At 39.1% G+C, this 21,029-nt stretch overlaps 1 protein-coding gene across 1 annotated transcript in view; it reads right to left on the bottom strand.

Moving 5' to 3' along the window:
- Window positions 1-19,264, bottom strand: part of LOC135940611 (transcription factor SOX-7-like) — a 75,201-nt gene extending 55,937 nt beyond the window's left edge. Inside the window, exon 1 of the mRNA XM_065485701.1 lies at window positions 19,045-19,264. The gene's annotated coding sequence lies outside the window, so the exon portion shown is untranslated. The remainder of the gene's footprint in view (window positions 1-19,044) is intronic.
- Window positions 19,265-21,029: the final 1,765 nt, after the last annotated feature.

The following is a 21,029-nucleotide window of genomic DNA, read 5'->3' as shown; positions in this document are numbered from 1 at the left end:
TCGTTCACGTGGATTTATTGACGAAGCTGCGACTAATAGCCCAGAAATAGATCACAAGGCGCATTTTGTAAAATTGGCTGCAACGCAACCCAACCAAACTCGAGACCGACACAGCCCCGCATTCCACACAGGCAACGCGACCTTTTGTTTCGACATAATCGATTCATTTTGGCCCCCAACTCCTAATTAAAAACTCAGTTTCTATAACACTCGTTTTCGTTCACAGAAACACATCTTCTCTTCTTTTTAAAATACTCCTACAAACAAAAGTGAAGTGCCTCAATAGTGATTTACCCAATACATTTTCAATCCGCTCGCCCAATATTGAGCTGAATGATTAAATTTTATTGTTTGACTTTTGTTTATTTTCCATTCAATTATTACAATACGACATACAAAATAAATTAAATTGTGGCACAGAGAAATATGAAAACTAGATTTAAGATTTGTTGTTGGTCGGCTGTTAATTCAAAGCTTTGCTGATATCAAACAGAGAACAGTAAAATAACAATCACGTGACATAAATGGGACTCCTAAAGCTGCCAAAAGACAACAATTGAGTTGAAAATTATTTTGTTTCCTGGCCAGGGGCTATAGGGATGAACTAAATGTGACCTCAGGTTCGAGATTCTGATGGGGGGGAAACATAGGACACGACACCGACAACGGTTAAATGGGTTTGGCTCAAGTTATAGTTACAGTCAAAAAACACCCAGCAAAACCTCCTGAGGGAGCAGCTAGGAGTGCTAACTAATTACAACTCCCCCACAACTTTCCAAAGTCGCAAACACTAATATTTACTTTAGCCCAATCTGCTTTACATCATGTTAAAAACATATAATGCTTCGAAATCATTTGGTCATGCCCGAAAAAAACGTTTCTTAGATTTCACTGTTATTAACTCGAAAACCAAAATTGCTTTCCTCCAAAATGTTACTGACGTAATATTGAATGTGGAAAATTTTTATGTGTATTTGCGTTGAAATTTTTTGGAACAATATCTGACGTCTATTTCAAGATTTCAGTGAAAGTTTAGTCAACTTGAGCTTTGACCTTGACTCATCACGATGCTGATTTGTTGTTCACTTAATATCAAATGGTGCGTTGAGTTTGTTTTATTGGCACTTTTGGAAGCTGAGATAATTGATGAAGTGATGTTTTTTGAAGATCCTCAACTTCGCGCCCCTGAAACTTAAGCAATTTTTATATTTTTGAACATCTTTGGTTGATCACCTTTTTAGAGGCAGTCAACTTACTAAGTTTCATTACAATCGATTGACCCTTCAAACCCTTTCAAACTTTTTGTGAGCCCCAAATTTAATAGAAATTACCAAATGCGGCCATCTCTTTATGGTTTCAAATATAATTTTCAATTTTCAATAAATAAAATGATGGAGTCCCAAATTTGACAAAAAAGACCAATTGTCAAAAAATACAGCTCTATATATAATTAATATTTTGATCTGATAATTTCTTTTTCCCTTCACTTATAAGTTTTCTGAACGTTTCAATGATGGATTTTTGCTCTCTATAAGATGAAAATTGCAACAAGCTACTCAAAAATGTCTCTAAATTATGAAATTAATTTTTGTTAGCAAAAGAAATTGATTAGGAATTTTTCATCTCTAAAATCTAAACCATGGCATGCACCAATAAAAATAGGTGAGGTTTATATTAATTCACTCTATAATGAACAAAACCAACTGATTCTTGTTTAATTAATAATAATTATTGTCGATGATTATCGCATCACTTACTCCATATGGCGTAATCTGAACTGATCTTTTCGAATGACACGCACATTCGATTGCATTAATTGCTTTTATATACAGAATCTTCCATCTGCAGTCCTGCGCGCTTCCCTCTTTCCGAGAAATCCAACAACAAGAGCGTGAACGAACGCAAAGGAAATAAAAAATGCGAAAATAATTGCGAATCAGAATGCATTACGGCTGGACTTTTCCTCTGTGCACACACTAAATTAATTTTCCCGTGAGCACAGCAGGATAAAAGCAGCGAGTTATTCCTTGAATTGTGTATCTCTCTCCTTTTTAAAGCTTTTTGCTAATTTCCTCGCTGAACTGGGTCCAATCTTGATAACAAAACACCTACTCTCCTCCTCCCACCCAGCCAGCCAGCCAGCCAGCTCAGCTCAGGCAGCCGCTCTCTCGGGGCTATATCATTAGGCGGCTAATATGGCCCGACGACGACACCGACCGCGACGATTTTCCTGCTCGCGTGAAAAACGCACACCATAGAGTGACACACGCTGGCAATTTCACTTTTGTCAAGCAATGCAAATGCGTGCTGGAGGAAAAGTTTGGCACGCTGCGACGATTCGCGGCGGTTTCCTGAGGCGTCGCGGGCCTTGAGTTTAATGGGCAGCGAGTGGCAGGCAGCGAGCGAGCCGATTGCAAATGCAGGCGACGCGCCGGGGTACCGTTGTTTGTTTTAACATCATGCATCTCGGTGCTGATGCCTCTTCTCGACTCATCACTGCGTGAGATGAATGAATTTCGGCTAATTCAAGGTTGCTGTATTCAAAACACTGACTGAGCCGCCGCCGCCGCCGCGCTGCTCGACACGACGGCTCGCTGACGACAATGACACCACCGCCGAATAATTTACGCCGCCGGCCGCGTCGAGCAAAATAAAGCTCGCCCGGCGCAGGAATATTAATTTCTAGGTGTCGAACCTTTTAATGGGGGCCCCCGCGCGAGGATCAAATCGGGCAAAACGAGGAAAGCGTCCATTCTTTTCCTCCAACTTGGAATAATCAAACGACGGAAAGCACGTGCCGCCTTGGCTGCGCCGCGTTCGCGAATACTGATTTTTTTCTATCGCGAAAATATCTCGACTTGAATACGCACGATGAAAATCAAACTGTTCTTTCGTACGGTCTTTTGAAAAATTGACTCTCGTTACGGAAAAGATAAATTGATTACATATAGGAAACCTTTTGAGTCATGAGACATGTCGATTGATGTCAATCCAAAAGATCATCATTTTAAATCCTTCATTCAGTTGACGTTGACACACACAACAACACGTAGACTATGTCAAATTTATAGTTACGGTGAGACATTATTTCATTTTGGGGTAATAAAAAGGTGGCCAAAAACATATTAGAGTTGAAACTTTAGCACCTAAATGCATGGCAACTTCATAAGAAAATAAAATTTAAGTTGTCAACAAAAGACAATCCATAACGAGATAAGAATATCCTTTTTTTATTTTTTTTAAGCGAGCTTGGAAAATTACAAAATTAATATGCAGACCTAAATTAGCATTAAACCTTTGAGCTCTTCGTCTGCATTTTTTTAAATTTTTCCAAATTGACTGCAAAATCTAATCTTCAGTGGGCTGGGTCCCTGTGCGGCCTGGTGCGCCCATGTTATCCGTTCGCGGTGTTATTGGGACCCGGGTTTCAGCATTCGTGCTAGTGCAGTGCGCGCCCTTCCCTGTCCTCGGACAGGGATAAAAAGAGCAAAAAAATGTTTAATTTAATATAAGGAATTTACTTATCCTTTGTTTTGATCTTAAAATTTATGATACCGGCTTTAAACTTATTACATTATCTCCATTAATTTAAAATTGTTCTCGTGGAAAAACCTATGCCTTTTGCCTGCCCATATCCAATCAAACAAACAAAGTCACACAAATCAAAAGATTTAAAAATGGTAAAATGTAAAATAAGCAAGTTTTTAGAGAAAAGATTCATTTCTTGAATGCAGGTTCTTGACCTCACTATAAATTTGGAGATAAATAGTTCAAGAATTATATGGACAAGCGTGTTATTTAAAATCTAATATACGCTTACAAAAGGCGCCAAAAGCAAAGGCATTTGAAGTGTTCTGGCAAATCCAGATGAATTGTTTGAGTTCAAAATAAGTTTTTTACACTCTGAAGAGAAATCGTGTTTGTATGACCTTTCCAGTTGCGCACTCAAATTTCAAACATTGAATAACACTTCTATTACCATATTCTCATAATATCTGTATAGCTCTATTCAAAAGTTTTCCCATGAAATTGGGGTAGCTAGTGAAGCTTACCTTTACATTATTGTGTAGCAATATAATAATTAAATGCAAGGAAATGAAACATTTTAACCTGCATGTTTTTTTTTTAAAAAAAGCCATCAATTCTTGTCAAAGTCTTAGGAAAGAAGAATATGTTCAGATTTTTCAATGTAGAAAAATAAGGCGGGATACAAGTCAATTAAGTGGATTGTGGATTCCATTGAAATGTGTTCTTGACGACTACGACTAACCCAGACATAGAGACAAAAGTACAACAATGAAAGCACACTCACAAATTCTTCGCCTTTAAAATCATAATTAATATAAACATTTAAAAAAGAGAAAGATTGAATGTAATGAAATTGTGTTCAATCAATTTTAAGAATCACCGATTCCTTTATAACAAATCACCCTTTATTTTCTAGTACCATCTTGGCTACGTTTTATCAGCAAGGAAAGTTGCCAGCTTTCAACAGGGCGATTTTGCAGGCGTTCAATTGCGCGCGGCTGTTCTCCTTTGAAGGGGAATATCACCGAGCTCATTGATGATAACGAACAACAAACTCACTTTTTTCTTGTGTGTGTGGCCAGCACATCCAACAAGCAGCGGAATTAATTAATGCCCATGTTAATTTTGCTCTCTTGGACAGGTGCCTATGCATGTTACATGTCGGCGAGGCAACTTTTTCTCTCTTTTCGCTCGCTCTCTCGCTCTTTTATTTTAAAGCCCGCGCGTCGCCCCGTCGTCTCCACGAAATGCTTTTTAGCGCTGCCTATTTATATTCACAAACGGTGCAATAAATTAAGAGCGCGCCGATAATCAAAGCGTTTCTCTGGCCAAAAATATATATGTGTATTAATGCCGCCGGTCCGCTCCGCAGCGGCGAAACACATTTAATTCCCGGGTCTGGAAAACAGTGAGCTCTGTCTTCTTCTATGCGGCCTAAACTTCGGTCCTGGAAAAGAGGTCAACCCTTCAAACATTATTTTTGAAACACTCAAAAGAAGGTCAAGAAAAATCAGAAAATTTGATCTTTATTTTTAAAATTAGTATAGATTCTTGAAAATAACTTTCTTTGATTTCAACATGATAGTATATGGACATTTTGCCAAATTTACCCCGATTACACCAATTGACCCGATTATTTTACTGATAATGACCAGAAAAATAGATCAGGACACACATCACACATGACATACCAAATTCTTAATTTTCAACAAAATTGTGTGTATAAATACACCGAAACATCTTTCTAAAAAAATACTATTTTTCTGTTTCTTTACTTTGTAAAAATTGTTCTGACATTAATAATTATTATCAATTCTAAGAAAATTATCTTTGAAAAAAGGAGCAACGCATTTTATAAAATATTTCATCACGTGTTGCACTAAATTATCCAATTGCACAAATCATCTTCTAATGTTAATTAAAATGCGTAAGTAAATATTCTGAAACACCCTGTACAACGAAATGGCCATGTAAGGAAATTAACGTTCACTTCTTGAATGCTTCGTGGCATGAGAAAGTTTGATTGTTCTTATCAAAGGCGACAAGATGGTAGAAGTTGATTCGTTTGCACTCTTCAGTCCTCACTGGGGCAGGAGTCATGTGTCATTAAATATTGACAAATTTTTTAGCAAAGAGGTTCCATTCAAATTTATTCGATTGTTAAAACAGGCTTGGTGAAAACCTCTGAGTCATTTCATATAGCTTGCAAGATATGAATTTAGAAAATGCATTGAAATTCATTAAGTTTAGGGAAACCGTTTTAAACTGTCCATATCTTGTATTCAATTCCAATAATAATCTATGATTAAGAGTGCTGACCTAAGGCAGAGGTTTTAACCAGAAGCCACGACCTCAGAAAACCACAACAGTGGAAGTTCCCCAGATAATGTTTTGGTTAAAAAAAACCTAAATTTAAATGGGGCCTGAGCGATGGGACCATTCTTGATAGTACTCAAACACTCTGAGGAAAATTTGAAGGGTACTAAACAGTTTAAAATTTAATCCTAAATCAAAAAGCCTTGCTGAACCCGGTAAAAAATACAGCTTTTGTCGAAATTCCGAAAAATTCAATGGAAATTTGTATTGCAGCCAAATTAATCTGACGTCGCTTCTAAATTGGACAATATTTGTTATGTCAGTGATGTTGGGCCAAAATCAACCAATACAGATTTTATTATCCTTTTAATACTCATTTTTTTTAATTTTCAAAATTAAATACTTTAAAAAGTGATTCAAATATTCAGTAATGTATATTGTTGCTTTATCTTAGTTCAAACGTGAAATAAAATAGAAATAATATGTATACCATTTTAAAGCAAGCTACACTGATCGCGTCTTGAAAGTGTGCAAAAGGTCGCACGCAGGCATCAGCGCAAAACAACGTCCGCGTGTGGGTGGAGACGTGTGTGCGCGACACTCCGAATGTCAGCAGAATTCTAGGCCAGTGTGCTTGATGCAGAAAATAAAAATTCCCGCGGCGTAAAATGATAATAGTCGTAAAATCCGAAGAAATTAAATATTCATAAATGGCGGCGGAATAAGTAGGTCTGCATAATGAGAGGAGGACGTACGATGAGCACGCGGATGGGATTTCTCAATCTGCTCTGTCGGCTGCGGCGCGAGAGTGCAATATTATTCCTTGCTGGTGCGCGACCATAAATACAAATGCTCACGCTATACATACCGTGTATAAGTGAATACAAATAAATGATATAGAAGCACAGACGCACACACACATACGCGAACGTACGTGCACGGAGGCAATGAATATGCTAATGAGCTGAAAAGGCCCGAGGAATGCTCAGGAGGAGAAGAACGACCGCCGCGTCGCGCTGCAGTTGCACAAAAACGCGCGAGCTTGGCTGAGACTCATTGTAAAAGTCGACAAGTGTTGAAGTTTCGAAATCGAGCGAAGAAGCCCCGTTATTAAGCAGCAAGAGTATTCCGTTTTTCGAAATTGCGGGCGTCCATTAGCCACTTTTAAAGTCCAGTTCTGTGAATTCGGTGAATCATGGGTGCTAAACGACCATTGCCGTCAGAATAAATTATTTTGCATTCTATGCACCCTTTTAAAATTTAGCAATGGAAATAAATCCTTTTTGCCCCATTATGAAGTAGGATATTTATTCTAAGCCAGACTAAAAGTGAAACCGATTTCAATCCGTTGATGACACATTTTCGGTTTTGACCTAAATCGTCATGGAATGCGAATAGGGTGCGCCGAAGGTGTAAAAATTATCTGATGGCCCCGCAAAGGTTAAGCTTCTGTGCCTTATAGTTATTAGTAGGTGCGCTAGAAAGAGGAGAAGGGTTTTGCGGGAAGCGCAGCCTTTCTCGCGCTGCTTCATTTTTGAATGCGCTGAGTCACTTGCAAAACACATCCGGTGCACTGACTGCAGGTGCTCAAGATGGGGCTTAATTATTTCAATAAGTTTTGCTTAAGGCGTTTCTCATTCGAGCGAGCAACTCCGTGGACAAAAAAGGCTGAAAAATTGGAAGTGCCGCTATGCCGCTTTGCTTAATTTAATTACAAAGGGATTCGCATTTGGAAAGTTTTCCCAAGCATTACCTTCGAAATATTCACTTTTTTTAAGAAGATGATTACGAAATATTTTTCGTACAAATGTGTTGCTTGCTTTTTTAATCCTCAAATTGATTGAAGTTAATTAGACAAAAAGTCAACGCGACAAATCACAATGTTGGCGAGATTCTAAGCATTTTGCGTTTTCATTCTGAAACTGTTTTTGCACGGCTGTAAAGAATCTGCTTGAAAGGGGGAAAGGAGAGAGGCAAAAAAATTAAAGCCCGTGTGTGATTTTCCCGTCAGCACCTTTTTAAAACGCTTTTTCGTTGGCGAAAAACACGCACAGTGCGTTTTCCTCTGCGGCGACGTCGATTTAAGAGCAGCGGCAGATTCGATTGAAAGAGCCCGGCTTTGGCGGCTCGAACAAGCGCCGACCTTTATTCGCTCATTACTTAAATGTTCGAGCAGAGAGCCAGCCATGTCCCGTGTACATGTAGTAAAATGTCGTCGTCGTCGACGACGAGAGATGCACTTTCTCTCTAATTTCATTAAACAAGCCGTACACCAAACCTTAATTATCCAGCGCTTGCACTAAGGGATAAGAAGAAAAAGATGAAAAGAATAAACGGCGCCGCACCGTGGAATTCTCCTACACTTTTATTTTTCATTTTTGTTCAGCTCCTTTGGCTCACTACGGGTTTACTGCTCAAACCGCCGCTTTCCTTGAATGCTAAACAAAGACATTAAGCCATTTAAGTAATTATTTGAAAGACGCAAACACTTAATTAACCTATTCTATTCCGTATTTTGCCATCACGTCATTTATCTGTGTTCCATAGTTCGTATTTAAATTTTTTTGCATGTTTCAATTAAAATTAAAATATCACAAAGACGCGGCTATTTTCTATGCAAATTAGTTTACAGTTGAACAATGAATGACATATTATTTTTTATTTGAGCTATAAACGAGATTTCATGGTTGCATTAATTCTCTGCTTCAAATAAAAATATTTTTATGCATCCTCGAGTCGCAATTTTTGTCGATCCTCAATGAGAATCTAGCAGAAAGAATTACTCCAAAAGCGGTAGCCTCCCCACCGAGATTTAATCGAATCAAAAGTAGAAAAACGCGAACGATAATTAAAAGGCAGTTTGCACATTAATGAGCTCTTCGGCATAAGGCCCGCTTTTTTAAAACGGATCCCAGGAAAGCCATCACGCGTCGGCAGCAGCAGCAGCAGCAGTGCGCTTCTTTTTATATATATGTACACGCTGCTGCATTTCTTATGTTTCATTAATTTACGAGGTGAGGTAAATTTATTATCGTAAATAAGAAATGGAGGCGGCCAAGAAACAGGAAGTGTTTAAATTCAGTTCCCAGCAGGGTCATGTGAAACACTGAGGTTGCCGTTTTCCAGCCGCGCGCGCACACACACGAGGAGAGGCGCCGAACACCTCGCAGATGGTCAATTGCATGTGTCCCGAAACCTTTCCTCAGTGGTGTCGGATATGGAGCACTCTTTAAAAGGGTCATTTGCATTTTATGAACAGCATCGTCATTAATTGCGCTGACACAAAAGCCAACGAACTTGAGCGTGCGCTGGCCGTATAACTTTTTAATTCTTCTGCCTCCGCGATGCCGCACCGTTTGCATAACCCTCTTTTTATTTCCAATTGTTGCTCGTTTTATTAGACTCTAAAAATTTAATCTGATTTTTTTAGAAATCACGTTCAAGAGATATGCACACTCTAAATACTCGAGGCTTGACCATCAGTTTTGATTATTCATCAAAGGATTTCAAAATATTTAAGAATTTTGAGTCTAACTCTGACGATGAAATCCTGACCAAAAGTGGTTGAGAGTGATTGAACCGCATGCATGAATTTTCTTCCGCCATTCTTGAAATTTATCTGTACACTTAACTAATTGAACTAGCCCCCTTGGATTGCCTGATTGCCTCATTTTGAGGCAACAGTTAAATGGATATCAAGGTGCATTTATTTACATTTAATTAATAATAAAAATTTCAACACTTACTATTTCATCACAAATAAATAGCGACAAAGATGAGGATTTTGATATTTTCAAGGTTCAATCAGAAAATATTTTTGTAAGATTCTCTTCTTTAAAAAAATATCGATAAATTTTTATAACATAATGTGACAATGTTTTTACTAATAAAATGGATATTCTCATGAACAGGGTGCTGGTTGGAACCCAAAAAAGTCGAGTAAAATAAAATATCAACTTTAAATCAACGAGGACAAGAAGTCCTATTATATCATCACTAGAAAAAACTACAAGTCTTCGTGGAGTTTTTTTTTTAAAGTACTAGGTTTGTGCAGATTTGAAACAGACGGGAAGCGATTCTTTAAAAACGATTAGTTTAGAAATTTATTCTGGGAAGAAAAAGCGACACACGTTTGTTAATTCAGAGTTGGCAAAAGTTACGGTATCTTGACAGCGGGCGTTTCGTTTCTGCACCAGCAGCTGCGAAGTGAGCAAACTTTGACCTGCTTAATATTCAACCGCGATATGGTTGCCTAGATTTTATTTTCGAAAAGCAAATGCGTTTCCTGGCGCATAGCTAATTAAATGGCGAGTCGATTAATTCACCCGTAAAGTCGCGGGGATTGCACTCGCCAAGAGAGGGAATTAAAACGGGCAAATGAATATTGTAAATACAAGAAAAGGAGCTCAGCAGCGGTGCTTGTAAATTCATTTTTTATTATTTGCGCGCTGGGCCGGATGCCTGGTCGGCGATTTGCATATTATTGCTATCGGGCTGGAACTCTAAATCATTGGCCGCCTGCATATCTGATACATTGAAAATATTTCCACCGGTATGTGTTGATATTTAATGTTGGAACCTGTGTCGCACATTGTTGTTTTTTTCTCGCTAAAATGGATAAACAGTCAAAGACACCGCGAAAAGAGCAGCAGCTTTTGCTCTTTCCCTTATCTCGCATCGTCGGCAATACATCACTGCACACCGGCCGAGAGAGAGGCAGCAGCATTTTTGCCTCGTCCCCCCGGCGCCCCATTCGCCGCGCGGCCGCTCGCTCATTCCGTGCTGTGTGTACGTTTGCTGTTGCTGCTGCTGCTTTAATTGTGTTTCGCCGGCTTAATCTCTCGAAATCACTCGTGACAAATGGAACGCATTGGCAGCGCTGCGTGTGCTTTATCGCTTTTGAATTACCGCTCATAAAGCGCGCCGCGCGACTGCTTTTTACTCGCGCGGCGCGGCCAAGTGACAACAAGTGCGCGCTTACTTTTTGCTCTTGCTTTGGTGCGGGTCAAAGGGCGGACCATCGATTTTATTGGGTGCCACGGCCGTTTTGGTTCACGGCACTAAGGATAAATTCTTTTTGCAGCCTGTTTTAAGTGCCGATTGTACCGCAGCGCCGGCGAAACGAATGACACTTCTTGTTCGGCGCTGCAAAGGTGCAAAATTTAATTTCTGCTGACCAGCACGCTTGTCTTGCTTGCTGCGAATTTCGACACGACCGGTCATGCAAACGGCCTTTTACATACATGAATTTCTTCCTTATGTAAATTGATCATTTTAAGAAAAATTTATCGCTTGCTATTCATTACGCATTAAAAATATTATGTATATAGCCTTTAGTTCTCTGCCTATTAATCTGTTTTTTTTTGTCGTCGATGTTTGTTTAACCGCTTCTCCTTTTGATCCCCAAAAACAAGTTCATCCACGTGTTTGGTCAACACTAACAACACACGAGGAGACTCAGATTGCAAATATGGCGTGATCAAGAGATTCCCTGCTCTAGCATTGGGTTTTCAATTGTATCCTGCATTATCAGGATCCTTCCTTTTGCGTTATTGATAATTTTTTACAGTTGTCCAAACATTTCTGTGAGCCCCCGATACCATCGCCTTTTTTAAAAGAGAAACTTGATTTTGCAATCTCTTAAATTTAATTTATTTAAACCAATATAATTTAATCAATCTTATACAAGGAAACTCTTCGGATTCGACGTTTTACTTTTGTAAAAACCTACTGTTAAATTTTATTTCAAGTTGGCTACATTTCAGTTCGATATTCGATGCCGTTCAAGCGTTAACTCGCTCTGAAAACTGAATCCGCTGGTTATTCCAGTGACCAGAATGTAATTTTATTCAACAAAGTTCCCGAGAAGTCACAGAAAATACCTCCTCATCTTAACCTGCTGTACCAACATAAGTTTCCGTTTTCAGAGCTTAAACAGCGTCGAATACCAAACTGAACCAATACGTTATACTCGAGTATTGAACTAAAATTTTAAAGTGGGTTTGTACTAAAGTAATACGTCAAATCCTAGGAATTTTCATGTTAAAGCAAATTCAAATTGGCATAAATGTTGATGCATTATTGGTTTGAAAATTACGCGAGGGACAGTGCTCGTTTTTATAGTATCGCTTGTTTGTTTTGAGAGACTTGTTGGCATTGAAATCAACACCTGACAATACGTTAATTTATTACGATTTTCCCGTGATTTTTCAATGAGTGTCTATTTGAAAAATGTTTTATCATCATCTTTACTATCCTCAGTCTCTATTCCAACTCTACGACAACAACCAGGATAGCTTATATGCATGTCGATGAGTCTATAAGTTTCCTGCCTATGTTAACCTGAAATCCTTCTAAGCGAAGAATTTCAATTTCTATATCCTGTAAAAAATAGGTTTGCATGTGTATTGCTTTAAGACAGAAAATTGAATGATTTAAACAAAGGTAATGTTTCCTCTCTCTTCAGTTGCCAGCGTTTACTAATGAAACAAGATTTTCCTCCCGACCTTATAAGAGGCTTGGTTTCATCCTTTTCCCTTTAACATAACAATTTTGTATCGCTCAAATTAATTCAATTCGAATTAAATGCTTATATAACTGCACAATGATATTAATTTAATCATTAAGAAGTCATAGTAATGGCCGGGACAGTACAGTAACACCGCCCCCAGGAGTCTTTAATGCGCAGAACAACAGGTTAATTAATCTGTATGCGGCATAAATTTTAAAAATTAAAAACGCGCAGCTCGAGAGTGAGTGCGGTGAGAAGTCGCGGTAAAAATCGCAACCGCTATTAATTAAATCAAATTCTGGTCTCATTGTTGAAAGCCCGTGCTCATTAATTCAGTCGCATTTTGAAAAATTCTCCCATTAATTACGCCTCGATGCTGCAGTGCGCGCAGGAGAAATATACATTTCCACTCCATTCAGGCGCAGGTGTCTTTCTCGCATTATTTATGACGCTGCGCGCGGCTCGAGTGTGTCAAACGCTTTTTATTCCAGCTTCTTTTCATTCTTTTCCTGCTCGGCTTGCATAAGAGCACTTAATTAAAGCGTGCACGCCGCCAGTTTCGTTTTATTTCGAAGGGGAATATTGTCTTTTTCGTTTAGCGCGCGGCTACCTCGTTTATATTCCGATCTGCGCCGCACGGAGAAAAGCTAATCGGGGGAAATATAAAAATAATGCATAATGCACGACTCTCTCGTGCGTTTTTTATTATTCCTCTTTCCTTGAACCTGAGCTGTTGGGCGGCCAGAGGCAATTTTGACGCGTCCAGCAGCAGCAGCAGTAGCAGTGGTGGTGGCGGCTCATCTCACGTCCACCTTAATTCTTTTATTTCAGGTGCGTCGGCCACGCGACATCGAAATGACGTCAGGCCGCCAAACGAACAATGGGTGAATTTCTACACAATTACTTATTATATTCCACTAGCTGCCGATATACGCGCGCGAGCGGCGCTAATTGATATTCCGGCGAGCGTGCCGATCTGAATGAAAAAGGCGCACGGCAGTGAAAATTCGGAATCCCCTGACTCAGGTTGACACTTTTCGAGAAAGGAATGAGGGATAGGCGCGTGTTTATAACCCCTTGTAACACATTCGAACACAATTCGATTCCATTTCTATCCTGCAGCCGTGTGCGAGTGTTATTACCATTGAAAAGTGTGATCGAACTTCATAACTTTATTCCGCGAGACAATAATGTTACCAAATGCGGGAAGACAATGCGGATTTATAGCTGTAAGCACTCTGTTAGACAATTAGACAAGTGTATGTACACAGTGTGTGTTTGTGTGCGGTGTGTGTGTGTGTTTGTGCCGGATAATTTGATCGCGAGCTAGCATTGTTCTCTCCGTTTTGGTGGGCCGCCTAAAAAGTCGCCAAAAAGTAATGACCTCAGCAAGCGAGCACCGCGCGCACACCGCGCGCGGCATAAGATTTACATTTTATAGTATTGGTAATGATCTGCCCCTGATATAATCAGCAGGATATTTGATTTCAAAGAATGCGCCCGGCAGCCTTTTCGGCGTGCTTAGAATTTCGCAGCGGCCAGATGCTCGGCAAATTAGAAGAATTCAAGGCAATTTTTGATCGCAAAATCCCATAAAATTTAATGCTTATGTGCTTTTCATGCTCTATGCATATCGCGCGGCTATTTAAACAGCGATCAAATTTAACGATGGTCAGCTACTGTTCGTGGAAAGGTGCATTCCTGAATCTCATAAACATAAAGATGGAGATTTACTCCTTGTTAAGGGCCCAGCACTATCGATATAAAAAAGTTTCGGGGGCCTCTTTATGGCCGGGCAGACGTCATTTTTCCTCTGGCTGAAAAATTGTTTTGGTATAATTATCATATTTATATTCAATTTATACCTGAACTTCTGCAAATAAAGCATCTAGCTGCGAGAGCATTAGGTGAAATAAAAACGCATGGGAAATGTACGAAACTCGCTCTGTCGGAAGGAAAATCTCTCGGGCGGCGGACCGTTTGCCTCGGGATGGATGCTGATTAACGATTAGACATTTCGTGCACATCCCGCAAACGAACACCACACAATTTGAAATAAAACTCAGCGTGATCGTTGTGCCAAAACAAGGCGGTGCCTTTTCGATTGCATTATTGTTACGCAAAGCTCAATTAAAAGCGGAAACTGGACACATAAATTGAATCGGCGATCATTGTTGTAACACAGTGGCAGTTTACGCACAGAATAAATCTTTTTTCATCAGAGTGACAATTTAAATGACAATTGCAGCGACTGCCGATTATGATGTCCCATTATTTTATGACTTATTGAAGCGCGCGCGCAATTTTACGACCGTCGTCGTCGGCACGATTGATCGCACGGAATAATGATCAGCCGCCAAAACTGAAACAAGGAAAGCGCGTTTCGGGATTTTTCAGTTTCACATTTGCTCGTAGGTCTTCTCGGAAGGCAACGGTTCGCTTGCTCGCATATTTCTGCATATTAATTCATAAGGCATAGCTCCGGTTCCCATGAGTCGTCCGCCATCCGCTCATGCAAGTTTCCTCTTTTCTCTATGACGAATTCCTCTATTGACATTTAATGAGGAATTCATAGCAAAATTCAAACTAAAAATCAAGACCGAGGAAGCTGAAATTCTTTCCTTAGCGCGCAACTGTTCATGAATACATTTACATTCGTTTCATAAAAAAGACCATGATCGAGATTGAAAATGATGTCATTTAACTTTTGGAACAGCCAAGTCGTGAGCTTTCAGAATACGAAACCCTGATTTGACCCTAAGCTCACCTTATGGGTACTCGGAGAAGAGATTTTGGGCACATGAGGGCGTTTCCTGAGCACCCTGTTAGATTCCAAAGGTTGAAATTGCACATATTCTGAAATCTCTCGACTCGGCTGTTCTAACGATATACAAATTTTGCAGATCGAACTAATACAGAGCCTGTCAAGCACTCAGACATCGTTCAAATGTAAACATGTACGAATTTAAAAATTGAAGATCATATCAAAATTTCTCCTGGAAACACCCTAATATGTTTTAATAGAGTCCTAAAACTGTTTTACTAGAGAGGATATACTAAGATTTCCAAGAATTTGTTTCGGCGGTATCTATAAAAAATGAGCTATATTAAAAATAATATTTCAAGTGTCCGAGATATTTGGCTTCATTATAGTTATTGTAAATTGTTTCTGTTGTTTTTCTGTAATTTAATATTTTAAAATACGAGTGTTTTTAACCTGTGTGAGAAAACACATGAATACACTTACTACCACAATTCTGGATAATAATATTTTTCCATTTGTTTTTGGCATGAAATATTTTTGCATGGTGAATGTTTTGAAACACGTTCTGCCCAATTTGAGGAAAGGAACGTCCTTCGAAATGTGAATATTTAATCCCTCATTGTGACTGACCTAGCGAATGAAAGAGCCGCATATGCTGTGTATACTTGCCATTAGCATAACTCATGCGAAGATGCTTTTAAGAATTCCCGCAGCAGAGGAGATTAAGGCCTACGTTCGGTTCATTGAAGGATAAAAACCCGACTTGGCGCAAAAACAAGCAAATCAATAGAGGGCCCGATCCATCAATCAATCAATCTGTGCGCCGAACGAGCGCGTACATACATATTTTTGTGAATGGATGTGGCCATTATTGCAGGAGAGGATGCACGATCGCGCGGCGCGGCCAGGTGCTTTTTGCCCAATCGTTCACTTGCCCATTGAGAAGGAGATGGATAGAATTTTGGAGTTGATGTGTGCGCCTATAGGTCTTAATAACTCGCGAGAAGAGCCAGCCGGAGCTCGGGTTTAGCCGAGACATGCAGCATGCGGTGTTGGCATCAGTCAAACTGATGGATCTAATATTTCATTTTTATCAAATCTCGGGGCTGATATTGACCCACCTGATGGGTGGACATTACTCTTCTTCGTTGCTTCGCGATCATTGCTCAGCGGGATCGTGACACTCACATAAATCAGACGAATTCGAGCGACCGCCGCGCGTTATATTATTGCCACAGCGCGCGCCCTTTCCCAGCATCTGATGACAAAAGTTGTGATTTCGTTTAGATAACCACGCATTCGTTTTTTCCCTCGCCTGCGTCTCCGCCGACTCGAAATTATGCAAAGCAATCGTCTCTCGAGATAATTGAAATGATCTGGGAGTCTGCTGGAGCCTCTGACCCAACGGCTTAATATGAAAACAAGGACGCGTTTCGGCTTGAAATTGACATAAAAAAACGAGGTCGGATTTGAATTCAATGGTGCAATGAGGCGCAAAAAGACAATTTCGATTGTTATGAAATATATATGTCTGATGATGTAATTGATTGTCTGGAACAATATTCGGTTAAGATAAGATATAATATTCCGTATTGTGTTTTGTTCACTTATCGTATTTAAATCGATTTTACATTTTGTGGGTCAAACTGTTATGTTTTGCTTTTAACTTGGATTTTCTTATTAATGCAACCAAATATTTTGGGAAAACACTGTTTTCAATAAATCAGAATTTGATAATAATCATTTGAGAGCTTTAATAATGGCTCCGTTAAAAACATGACACTATACATTTGTGCTGTTAAGTTTACGTTTATTTTCGAAAGTATCGATTTTTTAATGCCTTTAGCAAAATACAATCTGTTTATAGACGATTCAGATGGTTTTAAATAATTCAATGATTTAAGTCCATATTTGGTGTCTTTAAAATCACATTTTTACCTGTGGAGGCTCTGACTCTCTCTCTCTCTCTCCCACTTTCAGCTCATGTGCGCAAATGTAGGAGCGGTAGTCAGATGAAGTAAAACACTCTACTACTGATATTTAACTTGGTTTATAAGATTGACTGAGTGGACTGAGTGAACAGAGACCAGCCAAAACGGCTGGCCGTAAAGTGCGTCGCGAAGTAGAGTTTTATTTGAATCATATTTATTGCTGTGCATTACTAATAAGGGTGAAATTGGGTTTGCCTTTATTGTCAGAGTTTATTGTAAATTGTAATATCGATGAATTGAGGACAAAATTAGTCAGTTAATAAATGTTGTCAATTTAAGTACATTTTGAGAGAGGAGATTTGGGGGAAACATCTTCTGGAGGTTTTCAGCACCATCTTAAATGGGGGTGAGAAGTCACAACACACGAGCACAGGGCGCACATGAGCACGAAGTGGGGGAGAGAGAGTCACATACCTTTAAAATTAGTCATTTTGTATTATTTCTTGAAGAGCTGGGATATTCTTTATCCTGTACTAAATCACTTTAGAGGAAGAGATGTCAGATTCTAATCATGTTAATTTTGGGAAATGTTGACTTTAAGAACATTAAACATAAACGTAACCTTGAAATCAACTAATTTTTATAAATCACCCACATCAATCCTCCTTCTCATTCATTGAACAAACAGTGAAACAACTATAGCAATATTATATTTGTTAATATAGTACTCTTCAAATTTCATTAGTTCTTAATATTACTCCGATGATTTAAATTAATTTCTTGACATTCCATTGCAACTATTTGGAATAATAGATGAAGATTTGAGATTATTTAAAATTTAGGCACTGGAGTTTGATGAATTTGACGAAGAAATAAAAATTGCCAAATAGGTCTTCAAATTGCGATAAAATCAATCAAAACTCTTTAATATGGATAAAAATCAAGTAAAAATGGAACTGATATCCTCGTTTCAATTCAATCAATCCGCCAAAAACGATTTGACTGGTTTAGGGTGATTTTAAGTATGGCTCAAACCGAGCTAAATATTGTATGATTCTTACTCATTTTATATCATTTAAAACAAATAATATTATATAGTAATAAAGAGTGAAAATAGTATGTATATTTCTCAGTCCATACACCACGAAAGTTTATTTAAATATTGAAACAAAGTTGTTTTCCATTTCTAAAGAAAGACACTAATACCTTGGTTACATACACTGCAACTCGACAAGCTGTGATCCTATTAAAAGTAAATAATGGATTTCACAAAAAGCAGCAGAGAACACAGCAGCTTGCACTCTACTTTTGAAACGCGTCGTCAGCACGCGTTATAATCTCTTTTCATTGCTTTTATTTATTTATTTTCCTCTCAATGAGTTCTGACAGCGATTGTGATAAATGATGTGCGCCACTGGCGCTTCCATATTAATGGTCAGAATCTCTCTTGTCAGCCCTTCATTTACATGAACCGCAGTGATGAATTCAGTTGCAAATAGTATTAAATTTATTGCATTATCAGCTGGTCGACTTAAAGTGTCGCGAAGTTTAAAATGTACTTACTTATAATGTAGAAATGATCTGATCTACCCATCCATTCGATTAATTACTCCATAAATAACACTCATTTGTTAAGTGGAGCGTTTTCTCAGTACTATTGAGAGTCGAATGAAAATACTTGGAATAATATTACATATTGGTTGATGAACTATAATTTTACTCTGACAGTCTAATATGTCATTGCTCCATATTACTTAACAGACTAGACAAGATTACATTATTACAAAATTTTTGAATGTAGTCAACGTGAAATTTAAACTACAAATTTGCTTTATTTTGTTTAAACTAATCGCAAATTATGAATGCCCTGCAGATCGAGGTTAAAAATCCCGTTGCTTGCAATTATCGCGCACTTCCAAAGGAAAAGACTGATAGGTTTCACAATCAGCACGTTATAAAAGAGGGAGCAATTTCAAAACAATGCATTCACTTACCTCTACCGCAGTCGTGGTCGTCTTTCTGCTTCGGTAGAATGAAGCCAAGTATGAGAATAGAGCCAAAAGGGTCGTTCCAGAATTTGATTCGGCACCGCGCTTGTTCTAATTAATCACTTTGCCTTTTTGATTTATCAACGTCTCGCATCAGATGTTCTCGCGTGAGTTTCCCGAGATTGATGTGTGCTTCTCAAAATGACGATTCCTTGTCAAATATCTCTCTCTCTCTCTCACACACACACACACTGCGACCTCCGCGCTATGGCTTGATGAGGTTGATCAGACGCTGTGGGGCGCCTGCCATAGTGAGTACGGCTCTCACTCGGGCAGCACAAGACATTTGTTTGTTTTATTATCTGCGTCTCGCTCATTGAAATCGCTCTGCCCAAAATATTAATAAACACTGAAAGGGCTGGGCGAACGAAGAGCACACACACACACACACTCACAAACCCGACGCACCAAATCACACCCGATTTAGCACAGTGGAATTGGTTAGTGGAAACACTTTTCTCTTACTACAACTTCTGTTTCAACTAATTATAAAATATGTTTTTTATAACACGTTTGACGAGCCAAAGGAAATAATGTGAGGGTCGTTTTCATATGAATATCTACTTTGTCTACAACATTTAAAGTTTTACTTCTGCACAATTTAAAAAAATAATCTTTAATTTTTTAAACAGCTTATATAATTATATGCTACCACAGACATTGAAAATTTAAATTATTATAATGATGCAACTTTCCCAGGCTTTCTACAATTGAATGCATGAAAATTAAGTAACTCAGTATATATGATAACAAAATTGTAAAAACAGTTTTTACAGAAACAACTGCACTCTCTTTACTTTGATTTAAATCTGTAAACACATTAAATAAAGGGTAAGATTATGACTGCTCTTAATCTTCATATCAGGCAATTGAAGGAAAATATATGCACGCAATTTTATGATAATTCCGGTCGCCATGCCCATATTTGCGAAAGCGCACAGAGGAGAGCGAGAGGGAAGAGTCACAGCTAGCTGAAAGTATTTATGCGATGCTTTATCTTGATTCCTGCTGATGCATTAAAGGAGGTTTCATAAATTAAACGGCAGCAGCACGGCAGCAATAATATGCATGTTGATTTCTTTTGCCTGGCCAGCCACATAAATATATATCTCTGCTGAGAGAGGCCGATGTTGGTTGCTTCTGTTGGCCGCGCGCGAGAGCAAAAGAAAAGTCTGTCTGTTTGGTTGGAATTCAGTAGCCCTGAACATGCTGCATGACCATTCAGTATAATTTTATCAACAACACACACACACACTCTCTGGGCAGGGAAAACAGAAGCAGCAAAACAAGAAGTCGTCGGTCTGTGTACTGCACGACTCCATTTTTTTGCGGCCGCCGAAAATTCGCCTCCTTTCGGACACGCATCTCGACGGGCAGAAAATAAAATTTAGAGAGAGCTGAAAGCTATTTTGTTTGGTTTTTTTGCGGCGCAGCCTGAATTATGTAAATCAAATTGGCGGTGTGCAGTAATTCATGCGAGATGGTCGGCTGTCAAGGTAAACTTTAGTGCTTCTGCTACCGCCTGCTTCCAGGCTATAAACATGTCAGGGACCTGAATGCTGGTCCTGTTTATTGCCCACCCCCCTGCTCCTCGCTATTTTTATGTCCCTTTTTGATCAAAACAAAAACCCTGCTTAGGCAGCGCTCAGGCAGACCTTCTTCTTCTTCTTCTACTACTACTGCTACTTGCGGACTGCTTTTCGCTGGAATTACACCCACAGCAACTAAATAAATTGAAATGAGCGAGCGCGCGGCCTGGTCTCTCCTCTCTCATCAAAGGCCGGCTCACCCGCGCCGCCCGCAAAAAACTCCGACGCGACTCTTGCGCTACATTTTTGCAACTTTTTCGTGAAATCACTCCTCTCCTTGCCGCAGTTCACAGACTCAAGGGCAACAGCACCGTACTGCTTGCATTTTTCACATATAATGAA

Source organism: Cloeon dipterum, chromosome 1, assembly GCF_949628265.1.
Source record: "Cloeon dipterum chromosome 1, ieCloDipt1.1, whole genome shotgun sequence".
In the NCBI taxonomy this organism is placed as follows: Eukaryota; Metazoa; Arthropoda; class Insecta; order Ephemeroptera; family Baetidae; genus Cloeon; species Cloeon dipterum.
The sequence above is the reverse complement of the archived record's forward strand: the minus strand, read 5'-3'. Positions and strand labels throughout refer to the sequence as shown.